We start from the raw sequence: 21,557 nt of genomic DNA, 5'->3' as shown, positions 1-21,557 counted from the left end.
CTGGTGCAACCTCGCACCCCCTGCTTGTCCTCCGCTAGCTCTACAGTTACTCTGCTGCTGGTGCAACCTCGCACCCCCTGCTTGTCCTCCGCTAGCTCTGCAGCTACTCTGCTGCTCCGTGCAACCCCTGCACGCCCTGTGCGCCCCGCGCACTCTGCTCTCTCCTCACCCCGCTGGCTGGCGCCGTCCGATGAGCCCCTCAGCCACCAGGCTGTCTTCCGGTCTCCTTCCTATAACCCCTCGCCCACGTGACCCTGACTCCTCCCTCTCCCACGTGACCCTGACTCCTCCCTCTCGGATCGTCACATCCGACCTGCCCATTTAAGCTCGCATTACATTATAATAAACAACGCTTACAAACTATACCATCCAGATTGGTATCCACGGCAATTGTAACCATTTTAATTGATAGAATATACAATTCACCTTCGTTGTCTAGACACACGCTGATCAACAACTGTCCTTAAACATGTTCATGAAACCACGTCAACACGCAATGAAGCATGCACCTCTTAGTTAAAGTATATCTTGATCAACATTGTGATATTTCATGCTGTATTTCACAGGTAAGGCAAATCAATTGATATTAGTTTACAGGCCATTGTAAATGTGCAAACTAACAACATGCACATGATTATGCCAGACGAATCCCATCCGTATGCATTTACACTCATTTGTGCATCTATACATATGTGTTGTATGTATACATGCACAAATTGGTGTACGCACTCGTGTATGCATGTGCACCAGTGTATATACAAAGCGGTGTGTATGCACATTCGTGCATTTCCCCACAGCACTGTGTATGTCCACTCGTGTGTGGGTGTGTGTTCAAGGGAGTGTGTATGTGTACTCGTGTAAGTATGTGTAGTGGAACACACAACTTATTTTCATATCGTGTCGTACAAAGAATTGAGGGGCAACGTGGTGATGAATGCGGCACCACAACAGGGAACTACAGGGATGAGACTCCCCGCTCATGGTGCTAAATTAATGAAAACAGCGCCACTGAGCGGACAGAGCCCCGCCCCTACAGCTCGTGCGTGTGACGTCATGAGTGTGATCAGCGGACAGCCACGATGCTGCCAGGTGAGGGTCAACTTGTGTGCTGGAGATGCTTCACCTGCAACTCGCCTCCACGCGTGTTCGCTATGAACATTGTAGCAATAAGGGACGATTAGTCATCTTTAACATGTCAGGTCTTTATTGTTCTGCAAGAAAATTAAAGTTAAAACGCGTAGAAACACATGCACACTCGTGTGTCAATGCACACCGCTGTATAGACGTGTGTTTATAAGCACACTTGTGTGTGTATGTCTACTCGTCCGTGCTTTTTTTAAGGAAGGATATGGTTGAAATAACGTACGATCAGTCATCTTTAAAAACAATTCAGGTCTTTATTAATCTAAAAGAAAATTCACGTTAACACTCGTATCGAAATCTTTATTAATACGCATGCTCAAACAGGAAGGAACTGGGCAGATTATTTCCCAATTTCAACAGTTATAACATATTCCTAAAGTCTAACACGTAAACGTCGATTTCCCCATTGACGTCCTTTTCGACTGAAGCCATTCGTCCAGAAGTCCAAGCCATCAAACACAAGAACAACGAACGTGCAATCCACGCACACTCTGAAACCTATTACTTTAAGTTATTTTGTTTATTACACAATGATAAAAAAAATTAAAGAACATGTTTAAAATATTGAGCAAAGTTGTGATCACAGTATTTCTCTAACTTTAGCTCAACAAAACCACTTAACCACGAGAGTAAAATTAGAAATTGAACCACCACACAACCACTGCGCTTCACAACACATCAACAAGTAGTCCGATAGGACTACAAAGCACCACCTTAACGTGACGAAGTCTAGAATAAACTTTAACACGCAATTAGCTGTGAGAGGATGACATGGCACCTTCTACCATAAACACCAAACATTTACCAGTCCCGATGATACAACCATCAGACGAAGCAACGCATCTATAGAAGTATAACATTGTTGTCATCCTGAAGTAAGTGAACACTTCTGGAACTTAAAAGGAATACGTTCATCTGAACACATTATACAGCATTCACAACATCACTCTAGCTCGGAGTACTGGAAATCACTGAAAAAATATATCTTAGAGACACGAATATTCACAGGGCAACAGTTAACAGATGAACTCAATACGTTTGAGTCTTCAGCCACTCCACTACATCCAGCCATCTCTTCATATCCAACTTCATGGGGTCGAAAGTGGAATTTCCTTTAGAACTCATTACATCACTTTCGAATTCAGCTTTTGTTTTCTGATGACTTGTGAAGTGTTTTCTAACCGTGAAAATGCTTCAAACACACAGAGCAATCAAACATATTTGTTCAAATGATCACACTAGCTTGGAGTACTGCTGCAAATCACTGATTCAAAAAGAGTTGTACGTTATTAATTGATCTTACAGAGATACAAACATATACGTTCCAGGAATTCAACAGCTAAAAGAAGTGCTCAAAACTTTGATTTTCCAGCCACTCCAGCAGCCAGTATCCAACTGCATGGGGTCGAAAGTGGAATTGTCTTCAGCGCTGATTACATCCACTACATCTAGCCATCTCTCAGGATCCAACTGCATGGGGTCGAAAGATGAATTGTCGTCAGGACTCATTGCATCCGCTACATTCAACAATCTCTCAGGATCCACCTGCCTCGGTTCGAAAGATGCATTTTTTTCAGGACTCATTGAGGCACTCTGCATTTCACTTTTTGATTTCACTTCCCGATCATTGCGGATGTTCTGATGCTTGTTTCGGGGTGATGACTGTGAACATGTCCTCTCCCTCGTAGAGCAATTAAATGGCTTTTCACCCGAGTGTGTTTTCTGGTGCCTGTGAAGATGTGATTTCTCCGCAAATGCCTTCCCACAAACAGAGCACCTGAATGGCTTCTCGCCCGTGTGTGTTTTCTGGTGCCTGTGAAGATGTGATTTATCCGCAAATGCCTTCCCACAAACAGAGCACTTGAACAGATTCTCGCCTGTGTGTGTTTTCTGGTGTCTGTGAAGATGTAATTTCTGTGAAAATGCCTTCCCACACACAGAGCAATTGAACGGCTTCTCGCCCGTGTGTGCGTGGCGCTGTGGAGAGAGTATCTGCTCCATGTGATTCTTCAGATCAGAGTAACAGTCGCGGGTGTTGTTGAGAGTTAAATGCACCCTCTAAGCTGCGTGGATGTCTGGCTCAAATCGCCAAGAAGCAAATTCACACTAACGTCTGACCGAGACAATAACGCCTCGTAAGTCGAACTACACACGCTATTACCAGTTTATCCACTAACGAAGACACTTACTTGTTGATGCATGGAGTGTCGATGTCCCTGTAACCCGTCTGAAGAGATCGCCACGAACTCTCCCAGTCGCCAGGCAATCGTGCTCGCCAGGCTGGGTCCCGCAGGAGAAGGGCAATCTGCAGAGCGAGGAGTTGCGCCTCTATCCTCAGCGAAATCCCTCTCGAAATGGTCTTGAGGTCTGATTTTAAGCCCCTTATAACTCCCCTCTAGCATACAAATCCTTTGTTCTCGACTTGGCCATTGCATTAAATAGTTAATTTCTACATTTACAATCCGCATATCAATCTACATAGCTTAACTAATAAAACTTTAATATGTATGTACATCCCACTGTTTGAATAATTACATACATCTACATGCATAATTCCGTGTTTATTGTTAATTTATTCACCCGCAATTGCATAAACTTTACATTTTATTGTTATGTTTTTAAATTTACAATCTGCATTTCTAGCTTAAGGGTACGGGTAAGGAATCAAAACCCGTTTTCGACCTCTGAGTGGAACGCACTATTTATTATATTATAGCCTCGTGTGCAAAGAATTGAGGGGCAACGTGGTGATGAATGCGGCACCACAACAGGGAACTACAGGGATGAGACTCCCCGCTCGTGGTGCTAAATTAATGAAAACAGCGCCACTGAGCGGACAGAGCCCCGCCCCTACAGCTCGTGCGTGTGACGTCATGAGTGTGACGTCACGAGTGTGATCAGCGGACAGCCACGATGCTGCCAGGTGAGGGTCAACTTGTGTGCTGGAGATGCTTCACCTGAAACTCGCCTCCACGCGTGTTCGCTATGAACATTGTAGCAATAAGGGACGATTAGTCATCTTTAACATGTCAGGTCTTTATTGTTCTGCAAGAAAATTCACGTTAATACTCGTATCGAAATCTTTATTCATACGCATGCTCAAACAGGAAGGAACTAGGCAAATTATTTCCCAATAGGAATTCAACAGTTAAAACATATTCTTAAAATCTAACACGTAAACGTCGATTTCCCCATCGACGTCCTTTTGACTGAAGCCATTCGTCCAGAAGTCCAAGCCATCAAACACAAGAACAACGAACGTGCAATCCACGCACACTCTGAAACCTATTACTTTAAGTTATTTTGTTTATTACACAATGATAAAATATTTTTTAAGAACATCTTCTTGGTTCTTTCGGTAAAGTCACGTAGAATGGAAATAATAAAATAATAAAATAAAACATCATAAAATATTATTATTTTATTATTTCCATTCTACGTCACTTTACCTGAAAGAACCAAGAAGATGAATCCCTGCAGTCACGAAAGCTTTAAATCGAAAATTAAGAACATGTTTAAAATATTGAGCAAAGTTGTGATCACAGTATTTCTCCAACTTTAAATCAACAAAACCACTTAACCACGAGAGTAAAATTAGAAATTGAACCACCACACAACCACTGCGCATCACACCACATCAACAAGTAGTCCGATAGGACTACAAAGCACCACCTTAACGTGACGAAGTCTAGAATAAACTTTAACACGCAATTAGCTGTGAGAGGATGACATGGCACCTTCTACCATAAACACCAAACATTTACCAGTCCCGATGATACAACCACCAGACGAAGCAACGCATCTATAGAAGTATAACATTGTTGTCATCCTGAAATAAGTGAACACTTCTGGAAATTAAAAGGAATACGTTCATCTGAACACAGTATAGACCATTCACAACATCACTCTAGCTCGGAGTACTGGAAATCACTGAAAAAATATATCTTAGATACGCGAATATACACAATGCAACAGTTAACAGATGTACTCAATACGTCTTCAGCCACTCCACTACATCCAGCCATCTCTCCGGATCCAACTTCATGGGGTCGAAAGAGGAATTGTCGTCAGCGCTGATTACATCCACTACATCTCGCCATCTTTCAGGATCCACCTGCATAGGTTCGAAAGATGCATTTTTTCAGGACTCATTGCAGCACTTTGAATTCTACATTTTGATTTCACTTCCCTATCATTGCGGATCTTCTGGTGCTTGTTTCGGGGTGATGGCCGTGAACATGTCCTCTCCCTCGTAGAGCAATGAAATGGCTTCTAGCCCGAGTGTGTTTTCTTGTGACTGAAGATTTTATTTCCGTGAAAATGCCTTCCCGCACACAGCGCAATTGAATGGCTTCTCGTTCGTGTGTGTTTTCTGGTGTCTCTTTAGATGTGATTTCTCCGCAAATGCCTTCCCACAAACAGAGCAACTGAATGGCTTCTCACCCGAGTGTGTTTTCTGGTGTCTGTTAAGATGTGATTTATGTGAAAATGCCTTCCCACACGCAGAGCATTTGAATGGCTTCTCGCCCGTGTGTGTCTTCTGGTGATCGTTAAGATTCGATTTCCGTGAAAATGCCTTCCCACACACAGAGCAATTGAACGGCTTCTCGCCTGCGTGTATTTTATGGTGTCTGTTAAGATGGGATTTCCGTGAAAATGCCTTCCCACACACAGAGCAACTGAACGGCTTCTCGCCCGCGTGTGTTTTATGGTGTCTGTTAAGATGGGATTTCCGTGAAAATGCCTTCCCACACACAGAGCAATTGAACGGCTTCTCGCCCGTGTGTGCGTGGCGATGTGGATAGTTTATCTGCTCCATGTGACTGATTCTTCAGAGCAGAGTAACAGTCGCGGGTGTTGTTGAGAGTTAAAGGCACCCTCTAAGCTGCGTGGATGTCTGTCTCAAATCGCCAAAAAGCAAACTCTCACTAACGTCTAACCGACACACAGTAACGTCTCGTAAGTCGGGCTACACGCGACTACCAGTTGTATCCACTAACGAAGACACTTACTTGTTGATGCACGGCGTGTCGATGTCCCTGTAACCCGTCTGAAGAGATCGCCACGAACTCTCCCAGTCGCCAGGCAATCGTGCTCGCCAGGCTGGGTCTCGCAGGAGAAGGGTAATCTGCAGAGCGAGGAGTTGCGCGTCTATCCTCAGCGAAATCCCTCTCGAAATGGTCTTGAGATTTGAATTTAAGCCCCTTATAACTCCCCTCTAGCATTCAAATCCTTTGTTCTCGTCTTGGATTATCATCGACTTTGCATTCAATTGTTAATTTTTACATTAACAATCCGCATATGTAACAACATAGCATAGCGAATCTGGCCATTGTAATTTAACCTTAATACGTATGTACATTATACTGCGTAATTGTACACTTCTGTTTGAATAATTACATACATCTCCATGCATAATTCCGTGCTTCCTGTGAATTTGCTAATATTCACCCGACAATGCCCTCTAAACTGCAGAGATTCATCTTAATGGTTCTGTCGGTAAAGGCACGTAGAAGGGAAGTAATAAACGAATAAAAAATAAACATAATAAAATAATTCTCACGACGGAAGAGATGGAGGACGAGACAAAGGAGAAGGTGGAGGAGGTGCAGGTGGTGGAGGTGGTGATGCAGGCTCGTGAAGGACGCTACTGGGCAGTTGGAGGCAGTCGCCCTCCAACAACAACGGAGGGCGGAGGAGCGACGCTCACAACAACGAGCGGAGCGCCGGGTGGATAAAGCACAGCAAGTTGGTACAGTAGGGGGCACAGGTGGTGCATCAGCCAGTCATCTCGGTAATCTCGGTCAGTCGACCCGTGGCACCTGCTGGGTCTGCCCCGTGACCTCCTGCCAGCGGGCGTTCGACACTTCACGTGGTAGCCTCAAGGTGCACTTGGCCTGGCACAAGCGTCGTGGTGACGTCACCGCCACTTAGTGGCGAATGGCGGTTATTGTTGTTGTTGTTGTTGATGCAGGGAAAGAAGAGGAAGCGAGGGGGCCTTGCTCGCGTGGCGAGAGCGATCACCTCACTCCTCCGCCGCGTGCTGCTTTGTGGTGGCATGTCCACCACACAGTAGGGGTGGTTGTTGTGGTCGTGGATCGCTGCCAACCATGACCACTATCACCAGACTACCCACCCACCCCGTGACACATCCCAGGCACACACCCACACACCCCGTGATACACGTCACACACACACACCACATGGTTCCCCCCCGGAGAGACGGTGCCACTGGGACCACAGCTGTGGAAGGAATCTGAGCAGCAGATGCCAGGACTACAGTGGAGAACGACTGCTATCAAGACACCTCACACAACAAACACACACGGGACTAGCCTAAAAAAACTAGCCGGCCCCATCTTGGACTAATAGGTGCAAGTTAATACTGTTCTGAACCTGTTTAATAAACATATTTAAGGACACTCGTGTTGAGCATGGTGCTTTTAGCAAACGAGTGTGTTTTGTTATCATTTCTGTCATAAACTTTGAATAATCATCTGAATGGTTTAGCTTGAAAGCGTGGTTTATATTAACGTTACGCAAAAAAAACAATCGTCATCTTTTAGTCTGTAACATACGACCTTCAGTGTGTATATACACCAATGTGCATGTGTTCAATATTTTGCCAGTTTTAAAATTTGTGACGAGTTTTTTTGCTAATTGCATTGACTATTGAGGGGTTACCAGCCCCTCGCACCCGTCCAAAGACCTCGTGGGCCTCTGTGGTGGCTACGAGCCTTCCCGCCGGGACATTGCTCACATCCAGCACAGCGTTACCGTCCGGCACCGCCGATGAGGTAGCAGATTATTTTTATGGAACTTTACTCGTGGCAGGGGAATTCCAAACAACAGGGGGATCTTCTTCAGAGAAAAACAAACGAATCAAGGGGACGTGGGAGCGTGGCGTAAGGTGTAGAAAGCTGTAAGCGCCAGGCTACCGTGGGCTCACCTCCCAATCAACGGGAGTCGAGGAGTGGTGGTTGCTCATGCATCCACCGAAGATGCAATTAAGTCGAGTTAGATTCCTTCTATGTCCTCCTACATTATAACCCAACTATACTCAGATGTATACATATGTATGCATATATTTATTTACGAAACCAGGGACGGATATGCGAACTGGGGGTGCGGGATTAGAATTGCCCTATAATTACTAGGATCGCATTGTGGTCGCATTATAATTTGCTGAATGTGCAATCTCAATGGATTGGAATAGCTCTTTAACCGCACCATCCTAATCAAAACTCGTTGAGTATATTTATTGTTCAAATTGTAAGCATTCGTTTCTCTGTTACATCAAGTAACATGTTATTCATCATCATCATCATCACGATCAATGGGCAAAGGGCGCGTAGGTGTGAAGTGCACATTTTGTACTCCTGCGTATACCATAAACCATTACATAGGAAACACTACAACAAGACGAGCACTCGTGTGTGCATGTACATGTATTTGTGTGCATATGTATGTAGGTACAAACGTGCGTGTTCACAGTGGAATGCAATCCTAGTTGACGTACAATGCTTTGAATGTACACCCGTGTGTTTATGTACACTGCGTTGCATATGTGTATGTACACTCCGGTATATGCACATTTGTGTGTATATGTATGCACATTCGTCTATGTATATACACTGCTATGCCCACTCGTGTGTGGGTGTGTGTACAAGGGAGTGTATATGTGTACTCGTGTAAGTATGTGTAGTGGAACACACAACTTATTTTCATATCGTGTCGTACAAAGAATTGAGGGGCAACGTGGTGATGAATGCGGCACCACAACAGGGAACTACAGGGATGAGACTCCCCGCTCGTGGTGCTAAATTAATGAAAACAGCGCCACTGAGCGGACAGAGCCCCGCCCCTACAGCTCGTGCGTGTGACGTCATGAGTGTGACGTCATGAGTGTGATCAGCGGACAGCCACGATGCTGCCAGGTGAGGGTCAACTTGTGTGCTGGAGATGCTTCACCTGAAACTCGCCTCCACACGTGTTCGCTATGAACATTGTAGCAATAAGGGACGATTAGTCGTCTTTAACATGTCAGGTCTTTATTGTTCTGCAAGAAAATGAACCTTCTTGGCTCTTTCGGTAAAGTCACGAAGAAGGGAAATAAAAAAATAAAAAAAAAAATAAAGTAGCTTTATGACGTATTTTTATTCTGTTTTAAATTAATTGTTTTATTATTTAATTAAAATAAAACAATAAAAAAATTATAATTTTTTTTATTGTTTTATTTTTATTATTTTATTACTTCCCTTCTTCAATAAGGGACGATTCGTTATCTTTAACATGTCAGGTTTTAATTGTTCTGCAAGTAAATTAACGTTAAAACTCGTAGAAACACATGCACACTCGTGTGTGAATAAACACCGCTGTATAGACAGTCGTGTTTATAAGCACACTTGTGTGTGTATGTCTACTCGTCCGTGTTTTTTAAAGGAAGGATATGGTTGAAATAACGTACGATCAGTCATCTTTAAAAACAATTCAGGTCCTTATTAATCTGCAAGAAAATTCACGTTAATATTCGTATTGAAATCTTTATTAAAACGCATGCTCAAACAGGAAGGAACTAGACAAATTATTTCCCAATTTCAACAGTTAAAACATATTCTTAAAATTCAACACGTGAACGTCGATTTCCCCATTGACGTCCTTTTCGACTGAAGCCATTCGTCCAGAAGTCCAAGCCATCAAACACTAGAACAACGAACGTGCAATCCACGCACACTCTGAAACCTATACTTTAAGTTATGTATTTATTACACAATGATAAAAAAATTAAAGAACATGTTTAAAATATTGAGCAAAGTTGTGATCACAGTATTTCTCCAACTTTAGATCAACAAAACCACTTAACCACGAGAGTAAAATTAGAAATTGAACCACCACACAACCACTGCGCTTCACAACACATCAACAAGTAGTCCGATAGGACTACGAAGCACCACCTTAACGTGACGAAGTCTAGAATAAACTTTAACACGCAATTAGCTGTGAGAGGATGACATGGCACCTTCTACCATAAACACCGCACATTTACCAGTCCCGATGATACAACCACCAGACGAAGCAACGCATCTATAGAAGTATAACATTGTTGTCATCCTGAAATAAGTGAACACTTCTGGAACTTAAAAGGAATACGTTCATCTGAACACATTATAGAGCATTCACAACATCACTCTATTTCGATTTAAAGCTTTCGTGACTGCAGGGATCAATCTTCTTGGTTCTTTTGGTAAAGTCACGTAGAAGTGAAGTAATAAAATAATAAAAATAAAACATAATAAAATAATTTTCACGACGTTTCGGCCACAACGCAAGCAGCCATCTTCAGGTGAAGAATAGGTCTGTCAAGTAGACAGAGTCTGAATGACTACTTGACGGACCTGTTCTCCACCTGACGACGGCTGCTTGCGTTGTGGCCGAAACATCACTCTAGCTTGGAGTACTGGAAATCACGGAAATAATATTTCGTACCTTATTAACTGATCTAACAGAGACACAAACATGCACATTCCAGGACTTCAAGAGTTAACAGAAGTTCTCAAAACTTTGACTCTCCAGCCATTCCAGCAGCCATTTCTCAGTATCCACCTGCATGGGGTCGAAAGAGGAATTGTCGGCAGGGCTCATTACATCCAGCAACCTCTCAGGATCCAACTGCATGAGGCCGAAAAAGGAATTGTTGTCAGGACTCATGACATCCACTACATCTAGGGATCTCTCAGGATCCACCTGTACAGGATCAAAAGATGCATTTTTTTCAGGACTCATTGCAGCACGTTGCATTACACCTTTTGATTTCACTTCCCTATCATTGCGGATCTTCTGATGCTTGTTTCGGGGTGATGACTGTGAACATGTCCTCTCCCTCGTAGAGCAATTTAATGGCTTCTCACGCGTTTGTGTTTTCTGGTGACTGTGAAGATCTGACTTCCTTGCAAATGCCTTCCCACAAACAGAGCACTTGAATGGCTTCTCGCCCGAGTGTGTTTTCTGGTGACTGTTAAGAGTTGTTTTCTCCGCAAATGCCTTCCCACAAACAGAGCACTTGAACGGCTTCTCGCCCGTGTGTGTTTTCTGGTGACTGTGAAGATGTGACTTCCTTGCAAATGCCTTCCCACACACAGAGCAATTGAACGGCTTCTCGCCCGAGTGTGTTTTCTGGTGAGTGTGAAGATTTGATTTCAGTGAAAATGCCTTCCCACACACAAAGCATTTGAATGGCTTCTCGCCCGAGTGTGCTTTCTCGTGCCTGTGAAGATTTGATCTCCATGAAAATCCTTTCCCACACAAAGAGCAATTGAACGGCTTCTCGCCCGTGTGTGCGTGGCGCTGTGTAGAGTGTATCTGCTCCATGTGACTGATTCTTCAGAGCAGAGTAACAGTAGCGGGTGTTGTTGAGAGTTAAAGGCACCCTCTAAGCTGCGTGGATGTCTGGATCAAATCGCCAAAAAGCAAACTCTCACTAACGTCTAACCGACACACAGTAACGTCTCGTAAGTCGGGCTACACGCGACTACCAGTTGTATCCACTAACGAAGACACTTACTTGTTGATGCACGGCGTGTCGATGTCCCTGTAACCCGTCTGAAGAGATCGCCACGAACTCTCCCAGTCGCCAGGCAATCGGGCTCGCCAGGCTGGGTCTCGCAGGAGAAGGGTAATCTGCAGAGCGAGGAGTTGCGCGTCTATCCTCCTTGAAATCCCTCTCGAAATGGTCTTGAGGTCTGATTTTAAGCCCCTTATAACTCCCCTCTAGCATTCAATTCCTTTGTTCTCGTCTTGGATTATCATCGACTTTGCATTCAATTGTTAATTTCTACATTAACAATCCGCATATGTAGCAACATAGCTTAGCTAATCCGGCCATTGCAATTTAACCTTAATACATATGCATATCTCACTGCATAATTGTACGCTTCCGTTTAAATAAAGATATACATATCCATGCATAATTTCGTGCTTCGTGATAATTTGCCAATATTCACCCGACAATGTCCTTTAAACTGAAGCAAGTTTAGAGGATTTAACATCGACATACAGTCTGAAGTATCAAAATGCTGATGTCCAGTTCGATTTCGACTAAGAGGTACAAATATATACCTTACTGACTTTGTTTTATAAAAAATATATTTAAGTATTTGTGTTGATATGAGCGCGTCAGTAAATCAAGGTGATTTGTTTAATTTAATTCACGACAATTATTACGATTGCTGTCATACACTTTTATTGATAATCGAAATTGTATCGCTTGTAAGCGTGTGTGAGCAATGTCTTTCTCCAACTTTAGCTCAACAAGACCACTTAACAACGAGAGTAAAATCAGGAATTGAAACACCTCACAACCAATGCGCATCACACTACATCAACAAGTAATCCGATAGGACTACGAAGCACCACCTTAACGTGACAAAGTTTGGAATCAACAAGACAGCACGCTCACATCATTTGCTGTGCAATAATTACAACACATGCCACCTTCTAGCATAAGCACCAGCCATTACAGCAGGGAACTGTAGCCATGTGTATGGACATGGGTGTGTACTTCTCTGTGGGTATATTCGTGTGTATGTGCACTCGTGTGTGTATTTACACTCGTTCATGGACACGTGTGGGTCTGTACACGTGTGTGTATGTATGTACAATCGTGTGTGCTCGCATATTTGTGTGTGTTGAAACGCAATCCCTGAGCATGCACACTGCTGTATACGTGCACATGTGTTTATGTATATTGCTGTGTGCAATTACACTGTGCATGTATCTACACCCCGATGCATTTACACTCATTTGTGCATCTATACATATGTGTCGTATGTATAAATGCACAAATGGGTGTACGCACTCGTGTATGCATGTGCACCCGTGTGTGTATGTACAAAGCGGTGTGTATGCACATTCGTGCATTTTCCTACAGCACTGTGTATGTCCACTCGTGTGTGGGTGTGTGTACAACGGAGTGTATATGTGGGGAGCGGTGGTGTAGCGGTTAGCGCGCTGCGCTATGAACCCGGCTACACGGGTTCGATTCCCGCTCACGGCCAACACCAGTGACGATTATCTGAACCGGTCCCGGGCCTCCCCTAGGTCGACTCAGCCTCAAATGAGTACCCGGTGCGGTGTGTAAACATTGCCACGAGGGAGACAAAGGCGGTCGTGCGTGGTGCTGGCCACCCACCCCCTCGTGTACCGTTGCGGCCTTCATAGGTGCTCGCTAACAGCACTTGCCCCTACAGTCTGTTAAGGCTATACGGGGGATCTTTATCTTTGTGTGTACAAAGCGGGGTGGATGCACATTCGTGCATTTTTCTCCACCGCGGTGTATGTAAACTCGTGTGTGGGTGTGTGTACAAGGGAGTGTATATGTGTACTCGTGTAAGTTTGTATAGTGGAACACACAACTTATTTTCATATCGTTTCGTACAAATCATTGAGGGGCAACGTGGTGATGAATGCGGCACCACAACAGGGAACTACAGGGATGAGACTCCCCGCTCGTGGTGCTAAATTAATGAAAACAGCGCCACTGAGCGGACAGAGCCCCGCCCCTACAGCTCGTGCGTGTGACGTCATGAGTGTGACGTCATGAGTGTGATCAGCGGACAGCCACGATGCTGCCAGGTGAGGGTCAACTTGTGTGCTGGAGATGCTTCACCTGAAACTCGCCTCCACGCGTGTTCGCTATGAACATTGTAGCAATAAGGGACGATTAGTCATCTTTAACATGTCAGGTCTTTATTGTTCTGCAAGAAAATTCACGTTAATACTCGTATCGAAATCTTTATTCATACGCATGCTCAAACAGGAAGGAACTAGGCAAATTATTTCCCAATAGGAATTCAACAGTTAAAACATATTCTTAAAATCTAACACGTAAACGTCGATTTCCCCATCGACGTCCTTTTGACTGAAGCCATTCGTCCAGAAGTCCAAGCCATCAAACACAAGAACAACGAACGTGCAATCCACGCACACTCTGAAACCTATTACTTTAAGTTATTTTGTTTATTACACAATGATAACATATTTTTTAAGAACATCTTCTTGGTTCTTTCGGTAAAGTCACGTAGAATGGAAATAATAAAATAATAAAAATAAAACATCATAAAATATTATTATTTTATTATTTCCATTCTACGTCACTTTACCTGAAAGAACCAAGAAGATGAATCCCTGCAGTCACGAAAGCTTTAAATCGAAAATTAAGAACATGTTTAAAATATTGAGCAAAGTTGTGATCACAGTATTTCTCCACCTTTAGCTCAACAAAACCACTTAACCACGAGAGTAAAATTAGAAATTGAACCACCACACAACCACTGCGCATCACACCACATCAACAAGTAGTCCGATAGGACTACAAAGCACCACCTTAACGTGACGAAGTCTAGAATAAACTTTAACACGCAATTAGCTGTGAGAGGATGACATGGCACCTTCTACCATAAACACCACACATTTACCAGTCCCGATGATACAACCACCAGACGAAGCAACGCATCTATAGAAGTATAACATTGTTGTCATCCTGAAATAAGTGAACACTTCTGGAACTTAAAAGGAATACGTTCATCTGAACACATTATAGAGCATTCACAACATCACTCTATTTCGATTTAAAGCTTTCGTGACTGCAGGGATCAATCTTCTTGGTTCTTTTGGTAAAGTCACGTAGAAGTGAAGTAATAAAATAATAAAAATAAAACATAATAAAATAATTTTCACGACGTTTCGGCCACAACGCAAGCAGCCATCTTCAGGTGAAGAATAGGTCTGTCAAGTAGACAGAGTCTGAATGACTACTTGACGGACCTGTTCTCCACCTGACGACGGCTGCTTGCGTTGTGGCCGAAACATCACTCTAGCTTGGAGTACTGGAAATCACGGAAATAATATTTCGTACCTTATTAACTGATCTAACAGAGACACAAACATGCACATTCCAGGACTTCAAGAGTTAACAGAAGTTCTCAAAACTTTGACTCTCCAGCCATTCCAGCAGCCATTTCTCAGTGTCCACCTGCATGGGGTCGAAAGAGGAATTGTCGGCAGGGCTCATTACATCCAGCAACCTCTCAGGATCCAACTGCATGAGGTCGAAAAAGGAATTGTTGTCAGGACTCATGACATCCACTACATCTAGGCATCTCTCAGGATCCACCTGTATAGGATCAAAAGATGCATTTTTTTCAGGACTCATTGCAGCACTTTGCATTACACCTTTTGATTCCACTTCCCTATCATTGCGGATCTTCTGATGCTTGTTTCGTGGTGATGACCGTGAACATGTCCTCTCCCTCGGAGAGCAATTGATTCGCTTTTCACCCGAGTGTGTTTTCTGGTGACTGTGAAGATTTTGTTTCCGTGAAAATGCCTTCCCGCACACAGCGCAATTGAATTGCTTTTCGTTCTTGTGTGTTTTCTGGTGTCTGTTAAGATTTGATTTATCCGCAAATACCTTTCCACAAATAGAGCAATTGAACGGCTTCTCGCCCGTGTGTGTTTTCTGGTGACTGTAAAGAATAGATTTCCAAGCAAATGCCTTCCCACAAACAGAGCACTTGAATGGCTTCTCGCCCGTGTGTGTTTTCTGGTGACTCTGAAGATGTGATTTCTGTGCAAATGCCTTCCCACACACAGCGCAATTGAATGGCTTCTCGCCTGTGTGTGTTTTCTGGTGAGTGTTAAGATGTGATTTCTGTGAAAATGCCTTCCCACACACAGAGCACTTGAATGGCTTCTCGCCTGTGTGTGTTTTCTGGTGAGTGTTAAGATGTGATTTCCGTGAAAATGCCTTCCCACACACAGAGCAATTGAACGGCTTCTTGCCCGTGTGTGCGTGGCGCTGTGGAAAGAGTATCTGCTCCATGTGAATGATTCTTCAGAGCAGAGTAACAGTCGCGGGTGTTGTTGAGCGTTAAAGGCACCCTCTAAGCTGCGTAGATGTCTGTCTCAAATCGCCAAGAAGCAAACTCTTACTAACGTCTAACCGACACACAGTAACGTCTCGTAAGTCGGGCTACACGCGACTACCAGTTGTATCCACTAACGAAGACACTTACTTGTTGATGCACGGCGTGTCGATGTCCCTGTAACCCGTCTGAAGAGATCGCCACAAACTCTCCCAGTCGCCAGGCAATCGTGCTCGCCAGGCTGGGTCTCGCAGGAGAAGGGTAATCTGCAGAGCGAGGAGTTGCGCGTCTATCCTCAGTGAAATCCCTCTGGAAATGGTCTTGAGGTCTGATTTTAAGCCCCTTATAACTCCCCTCTCGCATCCAAATCCTTTGTTCTCGATTTGGCATATCATGGACTTTGCATTCAATTGATAATTTTTACATTAACAATTCGCATATATAGCAACATAGCTAAGCTAATATGTCCATTGTAATTAAACATTAATACGTATGTACATCTCACTGCATAATTGTACGCATAATTCAGTGCTTCCTGTGAATCTACTAATATTCACCGGACTATGTCCTGTAAACTGCTGCAGGTTAAGAAGATTTAACAGCGACATACAGTTCGAAGTATAGAAATGAAGATGTCGAGTTTGATTTGGACTAAGAGGTGCAAGTTTATACTTTGCTGAACCTGTTTAATAAACCTATTTAATGACATTCGTGTTCAACATGGTGCTTCTAACAAACAAGTGTGTTATATAATAATTTACGTCAAACTTTGAATAATCATCTGAATGGTTTAGCTTGTAAGCGTGGTTTATAATAAAGTAACGCAAAAAAAAACAATCGTCACCTTATAGTCTGTAACATACGACCTTCGGTGTGTATATACACCAGTGTGAATGTGCTCAATATTTTGTTAATGTTCAATATTTTGCACGTGTTGAATATTTTAGACGTATTTTTACGGTAATTGCATTGACTATTGAGGTGTTACCAGCCCCTCGCACCCGTCCAAAGACCTCGTGGGCCACTGTGGTGGCTACGAGCCTTCCCTCCGGGACATTGCTCACATCCACCACGGTGTTACCCTCCGACACCGTCAATGAAGAAAGGGGGTTGTTTTTACAAAACTTTACTCGTGGCAGGGGATTGGCAAACAACAGCGAGTGCCTCCTTCTGAGAAACAAAAAAAATTAACCCGTAAAAAAAAAGTTTTTCACTATATATCCTTTATATGCGTGGCGGCTAGAGTCCTCTCGTCCTCTGGCTTGAGATGGCTGCCACTTATGGGTCAGATGATTGCCTGCCACCATTAAGCAATTGGTAATTAAATATAATAAAATTTTCCTAAAAAGTGTAAAATTTTGGAAATATTTTTTTCACGAAAATACATTGTCACGCACAATGAGTCTGTGTGCAAAATGTCAGCTCGATTGGATCACGGGAAGTGGGTTAAAAAACGACAGAAAGATTTGCACGGTCGTAAGCGCGCAAGCAAGTGAACTTAATATAAAGGATTTTAAAACGAATGAAGGGGGCGTGGGAGCGTGGCGTAAGGTGTGGAAAGCTGTAAGTCACAGGTATCAATCGAATTGGGTCAATGACACCAGCACACAAATGGTGGGGTCGTTTGGAATGATGTTGCATTGATGAAAGATGAAGTTCTCCGACGTTGCATTTCATGAACTTTACATTCAATTGTTATTTTTGGAATTTACAATCTGCATATCTAGCAATTAGCTTCGCTAATCTGGCTATTGAGCTTAAGTCTGAATACATATGTGCATCTCACCACATAATTCGCGTTCATTTGCTAATATTCACTCTGCAATGTGTGTACACGTGTATATTTACACTTGTTTTTGTGGATATGTACATGCGTGTATGTGTGTATAGGTATGTACAATCATTTGTTCGCACATTTATTTGTGATGTCAAACGCAATCCCTGTGTACGTACACTGCTGTGTATGTATACACGTGTGTGTATGCGCACTCGTGTATGCACACTCGTGTATGCATGTGCACCCGTGTGTGTGTATAAAGCGGTGTGTGTGCACATTCGTGTATGTATCTACACCACTGCCTATGGGTGTGTGTACAAGGGAGTGTACTCGTGTATTATTGTTATAATAGTGTCGTACAAAGAATTGAGGGACAACGTGGTAATGAATGCGGCACCACAACAGGGAACTGTAGCCATGTGTATGTACATGGGTGTGTACTGCTGTGCGTGTACATTCGTGTGCATGTGCACTCGTGTGTGTATTTGCCCGGGTGCGATCAAGGGATGGCTCCCTATTGGTCAACCACGTTCTGTATGCCGATGATTTGGTAATAGCTGCTCACTCAGAGGAGGAGTTGGAGACGCTGCTGCTGAGACAGGAGCGTGCCACTAAGAGGTGGGGCCTTACCATCAGCCCCACCAAAACTAAGCACCTGCCTGGGTATTTTGTACCATCGGACACTCCACCCCCACAACTCCCAATTGGTGATGGGGCAGTTGTGGAGAGAGTGGAGAGTTTCCCATACCTGGGCAGTGTGCTTATGACCGGCTCCAGTTTATCAGCAGAGGTCTCACTCCGAATCAGTCGAGCGGCAATATCTTTTCATCGGTTGCGTAACGCTATGTAGAAGCTACCTGGTCTGTCGCTCCGCACGAAGCTTCAGGTCTTCTCGGCCACGGTCATTCCCTCCCTTCTCTACGCTTGCGAAACGTGGACCCCCCTAGTGGATCATCTTCGCCGGTTGTAAACATTTAGGCTGACCTGCCTACGATCCATCCTGGGTTTAACCAGGCTGGATTGTGTGAGGAGCTCACAAATCCTTGAAAGATCTGGGCAAAGTCCCATCGGTGAGCTCCTCCGGCAGGCGAGGCTGCGTTGGCTGGGTCATGTAGCCCGCATGCCCAGCCACCGCATGCCTAAACAGCTTTTGTTCGGCCGGATCGAGGGGGCTAAACGGGCGCAGCACGGGCTAGAGAAGAGATGGAGTGATGTGGTACAGGAGAACGTGGAGCTGAGTGGACTTGCCGATGACCGGTACCAGCGGTGTCAAGATCGGCCTCTGTGGAGGAGGCTCGTGAAGGACGCTACTGGGCAGTTGGAGGCAGTCGCCCTCCAACAACAACGGAGGGCGGAGGAGCGACGCTCACAACAACGAGCGGAGCGCCGGGTGGCTAAAGCACAGCAAGTTGGCACAGTCGGGGGCACAGGTGGTGCATCAGCCAGTCATCTCAGTCAGTCGACCCGTGTCACGCTGTGGTGAGTGTGAGCAATGTGTTTGTACATGGGTGTGCACTTCTCTGTGGGTACATTCGTGTGCATGTGCACTCGTGTGTGTATTTACACTCGTTCATGGACACGTGTGGGTCTGTACACGTGTGTATGTATGTACAATCGTGCGTGCTCGCATATTTGTGTGTGTTGAAACGCAATTCCTGAGCATGCACCCTGCTGTATACGTGCACATGTGTTTATGTATATTGCTGTGTGCAATTACACTGTGCATGCATCTACACCACGATGCATTTACACTCATTTGTGCATCTATACATATGTGTTGTATGTATAGATGCACAAATGGGTGTACGCACTCGTGTATGCATGTGCACCGGTGTGTGTATGCACAAAGCGGTGTGTATGCACATTCGTGCATTTTCCTACCGCACAGTGTATGTCCACTCGTGTGTGGGTGTGTGTACAAGGGAGTGTATATGTGGGGAGCGGTGGTGTAGCGGTTAGCGCGCTGTGCTATGAACCCGGCGACACGGGTTCGATTCCCGATCACGGCCAACACCAGTTACGATTATCTGAACTGGTCTCGGGCCTCCCCTAGGTCGACTCAGGCTCAAATGAGTACCTGGTGCGGTGTGTAAACATTGCCACTGGGGAGACAAAGGCGGTCGGGCGTGGTGCTGGCCACCCACCCCCTCGTGTACCGTTGCGGCCTTCATAAGTGCTCGCTAACAGCACTTGCCCCTAGAGTCTGTTAAGGCTATACGGGGGATCTTTATCTTTGTATATGTGTACTCGTGTAAGTATGTATAGTGGAACACACAACTTATTTTCATATTGTGTCGTACAAAAAATTGAGGGGCAACGTGGTGATGAATGCGGCACCACAACAGGGAACTACAGGGATGAGACTCCCCGCTCGTGGTGCTAAATTAATGAAAACAGCGCCACTGAGCGGACAGAGCCCCGCCCCTACAGCTCGTGCGTGTGACGTCATGAGTGTGACGTCAAGAGTGTGACGTCATGAGTGTGACGTCATGAGTGCGACGTCATGAGTGCGACGTCATGAGTGTGATAATAAAATAATTTTAGGAAGTAATTTGATTCTGATTTAAATGTATTATTTAATTATTTTATTAAAATAAAACATAATAATATTGTTTTAGAAATGTTTTTTTTATTTTCATTATTTTATTATTTTCCTTCTTCAATAAGGGACGATTAGTCATCTTTAGCATGTCAGGTTCTGCAAGTAAATTAAGGTTAAAACTCGTATAAACACATGCACACTCGTGTGTGAATGCACACCGCTGTATAGACAGTCGTGTTTATAAGCACACTTGTGTGTGTATGTCTTCTCGCCCGTGTTTTTCTAAGGAAGGATATGGTTGAAATAACGTACGATCAGTTATTTTTAAAAACAATTCAGGTCTTTATTAATCTGCAAGAAAATTCACGTTAATACTCGTATCAAAATCTTTATTAAAACGCTTGCTCAAACAGGAAGGAACTGGGAAAATTATTTCCCAATTTCAACAGTTAAAACATATTCTTAAAATTTAACACGTGAACGTCGATTTCCCCATTGACGTCCTTTTCGACTGAAGCCAATCGTCCAGAAGTCCAAGCCATCAAACACAAGAACAACGAACGTGCAATCCACGCACACTCTGAAACCTATAATTTTAAGTTATTTTATTTATTACACAATGATAAAAAAAAGTTTAGGAACATGTTTAAAATATGGAGCAAAGTTGTGATCACAGTATTTCTCCAACTTTAGCTCAACAAAACCACTTAACCACGAGAGTAAAATTAGAAATTGAACCACCTGACAACCACTGCGCTTCACAACACATCAACAAGTAGTCCGATAAGACTACAAAGCAAAGTCTGGAAGAAACAAGACAGCACGCACACATCATTTGCTGTAAGAAGATTACAACACATGCCACCTTCTAGCATAAGCACCAGCCATTTAACAGCCCCGATGATCCAACTACCAGACGAAGCAATGTATCTGAAGTAAGCGAACACTTCTGGAACTTAAAAGGAATACGTTCATCTGAACACATTATAGAGCATTCACAACATCACTCTAGCTTGGAGTACTGGAAATCACGGAAATAATATTTCGTACCTTATTAACTGATCTAACAGAGACACAAACATGCACATTCCAGGACTTCAAGAGTTAACAGAAGTTCTCAAAACTTTGACTCTCCAGCCATTCCAGCAGCCATTTCTCAGTATCCACCTGCATG

At 43.9% G+C, this 21,557-nt stretch overlaps 1 pseudogene; it reads right to left on the bottom strand.

Moving 5' to 3' along the window:
• Nucleotides 1–2,267: 2,267 nt before the first annotated feature.
• Nucleotides 2,268–21,557, bottom strand: part of LOC133362251 (zinc finger protein 721-like) — a 42,154-nt pseudogene continuing 22,864 nt past the window's right edge.

The sequence above is a fragment of the Lethenteron reissneri genome, unplaced genomic scaffold, assembly GCF_015708825.2.
Source record: "Lethenteron reissneri isolate LAM-NWPU_2019-01 unplaced genomic scaffold, ASM1570882v1 scaffold_141, whole genome shotgun sequence".
Lineage (NCBI taxonomy): Eukaryota > Metazoa > Chordata > Hyperoartia > Petromyzontiformes > Petromyzontidae > Lethenteron > Lethenteron reissneri.
This window is presented reverse-complemented; position numbering and strand designations above follow the sequence as displayed.